This window comes from Gavialis gangeticus, unplaced genomic scaffold, assembly GCF_001723915.1.
Source record: "Gavialis gangeticus isolate Ggan-Ray unplaced genomic scaffold, GavGan_comp1, whole genome shotgun sequence".
Taxonomy (NCBI): Eukaryota; Metazoa; Chordata; order Crocodylia; family Gavialidae; genus Gavialis; species Gavialis gangeticus.
In genome coordinates, this window is record NW_017729032.1 from 184,610,863 (window position 1) to 184,614,730 (window position 3,868).

Here is a 3,868-nt window from a genome sequence, read left to right on the forward strand (position 1 = left end):
CCTATGAATATTAGTCTTTTAAGCAGAAGACTCTGCAGAAAAACATGATGCTCACCTTCATCCTCAGGCTCAGATTAGTGCCTCCCTGTCACCTCTAGCCCTGGCTGACCTGAAGAAGCAGAGACCAGCTTTAGGGAAGAGCATAGTGATGCTGCTGAGCCTTTCATTGGTGTGTAATAGTGCTACTTAGTTTGAGGTTTTCTTAAAAGCCAATTGTATTTTGAAGCCTATCCCGTTTCCTAGCAGATTGCTATGGCAACGCTTACAGTAAGGTAGCAGCTGAAGCGCTGCAGGCTTTTATCACTCCTGAATTCAGCTGCTGCACTTGACTCCAGCCTTGAGTTTCTGCAGGGGGCTATGTAATGTAATTCTTGCTTCCCTTCTGCACTTATCAGCTGACTACCCCATCACCAAGGAGATCAACTCCAAGGAGATCAACTCTGCCCACACAATTGAGATTTGAAACCAGCAGTACCATAGCCTAACCTCAGGTCTTTTGCAGCCTAGGCTATAACAGGCTGAATAAGGGGATTGACAGCTTTATGCCCTTCTCTATCTTTAGGGAGCTTTTATGTTTCTGTTTACAGTCCACTTTGAAAAAAGGAGTCCCTTTCTACGTATGCAGAAATGTTATAAGGCTGAGCCCAAAAACCCACATAAAATTTCAAGAATCATGTTGTTTTGCCTGTTTCTGAAGGACACAATTTTTTCAACCTTTGTCAGCAGTCACTCGACATGAGGATGACAGCATTCTAGTAAAAAAAAAATTAGTATAATTCCTTAGAAAACTTTGGATAATTAGACTCTTTACCAGTATTCTTTAGTATTAGATTCTTTACCAGAACATATTAAACACCATTTTTCTGTTAATTTGTTCTTATTCAAGAGATACTTGAGTGGCAGTGCACAGGGATTTCTATGTGAAACATAAAGTATTCACTGTAAAAACCTGCATGAAGTAAATATTCTGATTAAATATTCCAAATGTTGTCTAAAAGTGCAGCAAGCAGGATTTTAAGGAATCAAAACTCATGGAAGAGGTGATATTTTTTTATTAAACCAACTAGATATTTGCAAACAAATGACAGGGGATTCAAAATTCAGGCAGGTGGTTAAAATTCAGTCTCATAATTAGAGCTGGTCAAGGATTTTTCAACAAAATATTTTTCCTCCAAAAATCTCCATATATTTAAAAATGTTTTAGTTCTCCACCCAAGAATTTAAACACATTTTTTTTCATGGGAATATATCAGTTTTAACAACATTTTCACTAGGAAAGATTTTACAGGTCTGTGGAAGTATTTGTAGCTACAAAGAAAAAGAATGAGGTTGGGGAGCAGAGTGGTGGCAGCAGTGTGAGAAAAAAAGACACAGCGGAATAGGCAGTAGCTCCACAGTCAGGGCACTCACTGAGGATGTAGGGGCCCAGACTTAAATTCCTGATCCAAATCAGGCAGAAGTTGTATCTTGGATACCCACCTCCCAAGTGACTACATTAACTGTCAGGTTACATATGTCATCACTTGTCTGTCATTAAAACCCTTCACAACACCTCCCCCCTCGCCCCTGTGCATCCTCCCCGCACCATCACCACCACCTCTGTTGTCATGAAACAAGGACAATTTTTAGAGCTCGAAATATTTTGACAGATAGGAAAAGTTAACTGCTCGTTTTTATCCTTGCTCATTCAGACCCAAGTGCAGAGGCACAACTGGGACTTTTGGTGCTCTAGTTAGGAAAGGGTAGGAGGAGTTCGGGTGATGAGCCCTGGAGACTGAGGAGGAAGGTAGGGGCAAGCCCTTATCTTTTTGCACAGGGGCGGATAATAGATGGGAGCCCTTTCTCTCCTTGTCAGGACCCAGTTACCTAGCTCATGGCGCGTATCTTGTTCTTCATACCTGTAACAGTCAGGGCTCAGAAATGTTTCCATGATCTTCTGAATAATGACTGTAATTTTATACAGCCACTGAACTCAGCACCTGGAACTTTCATTTGATTCTGGACCACTTTTATACTTTGTTAAGGTGCAAAGAAGATGACCAAGGTCAAACCTTGCTACTGCAATGTTCAGAAATGCTAGAAAAGAGCTGAAAATGGGATTTTCCAGTTTATGTTGTCCCCACTCTGTTTATAACAACCCCAAGTTCTTTAATTAAATTATTTATCGCCTATAGAAAGGTAAGGCAGAATAAGGGGAGTACCTCCTTACAGCTGAAATATCAGGAAGATATTCTGAATTTAATAAATGCTGAGATAGGAAAGAAGAGAGCAGCATTCAAGGGCTCAAACTGAGATCTGCAGTTTGGCCTCTGATATCCTTGTATCTGTGTTTAAAGGCCCTGAGCACAGAGCTCACTGGAACAGCTGAATGTGTAAGCATCCCCTTTCCTGTTCTCTCTTAGTTTGTGAGGAATTTAGTCAGGATCTTCATTTTAAAAGTTTTGAGTGCTGTATGTAAGTAGAAGCCATTCCCTCACAGGAAAGTGTTTGTCAGAGGCATAACTTGGTCTCAGCTTGGACTCTGGAGCAGAAGTCTCTTTTTCTTAAATGCCACAGTGTGGTTTTGACATCTTATAGATTCATAGATGTTTGGGTTGGAAGGGACCTCAGTAGGTCATCGAGCCCAAGCCCCTGCCCTGGGCAGGAAAGAGCGCTGGGGTTAGATGACCCCAGCAAGTTGCATATCTAGCCTCCTCTTAAAGACCCCCAAGGTAGGGGAGAATGCCACCTCCCTTGGAAGCCCATTTCCAAGACTCTTCTGTAATATAGTACTGATTTATTCAAATATTTTTGCTTTTTGTCTTTTAATTAAGGGGTGGTTTTGCAATCTTGAATGAAACAATTTAAGCAAGAGAACAACTAATCCACAATATGACATCGTAAGGTTTTTGTTACCTTGCTTTTTCTGTTGAATCATATGTAAATTTCGTTGCTTAGCAAGCTGGAAAAGATACTATTTAGTATATCCACTTTCGTTCAGACCTGCAGAGACTGAAATGATTTGAAATTGGTTGTTTGTTGCTATCTTTAAAGTTGCAATACAATATTTGGTATACAATATGGTCAGTATAAGAAAAATAGCCCAGCTAGAATCAAGTAGGGTATTCTTTTTATTTGAACAGTTGTAAAATGTTGGAATACATGGCTTGCCAGAAGTATCTTTTATGTCCAAGCTTTTATGTAAGAGTAAGAGTTCAAATAAAATGATTGCTATTAAAAAGTGAAAGCAAAATTCATCAGATCATACTCTGTACTTTTAATACCTACCAGGTGTGCAGTGTTATCATTAATTCTCCATTTTATATCCCCAAGTGAATAAGGAGTTCCCTGCTTCAAAAAGAATAAGCAACTACGGTATTGCAGAGAGGGGCTTTTAGGATGCTGGAGGCATCTGAGAGAGTAATTGCATCTTTGTTTTATGATCAGGAAAGAGGATTTCTACCCTATATTTATGTGAAACAAAATAATGTTAAATTTCTAATAGCAGAATCTTGTTTAACTCACTTTATGCAGCATATTTTAGGTGATGGCTTGTTGGTTTCCTTAGAAGCCAGTAATGTTTATGTTGCTGTAAATGTTCATAGCATGTGAGCTAACATGGTTTTCTGATGAAAACAAAACAGATTTGAAGTAACACATTGTGAATTGCCCAGGACTGGTCAGTCGCATTGAATTATTTGATCAAATACATCAGGAAAGATCACTGGATACCTGTTATATATGGAGCACAGGCCACAAAAAGGGAATTAACAGCATTTCAGTTTAAAATGTCATAGTTTCATAGTTAGTAGGGTTGGAAGGGACCTGAGCAGATCATCAAGTCCGACCCCCTGCCATGGCAGGAAAGAGTACTGGGGTCAAATGACCC

At 39.6% G+C, this 3,868-nt stretch overlaps 1 protein-coding gene across 8 annotated transcripts in view; it reads left to right on the forward strand.

Moving 5' to 3' along the window:
- Positions 1–3,868, forward strand: part of CNKSR2 (connector enhancer of kinase suppressor of Ras 2) — a 476,383-nt gene that overhangs the window by 423,552 nt on the left and 48,963 nt on the right. The window lies entirely within an intron of this gene.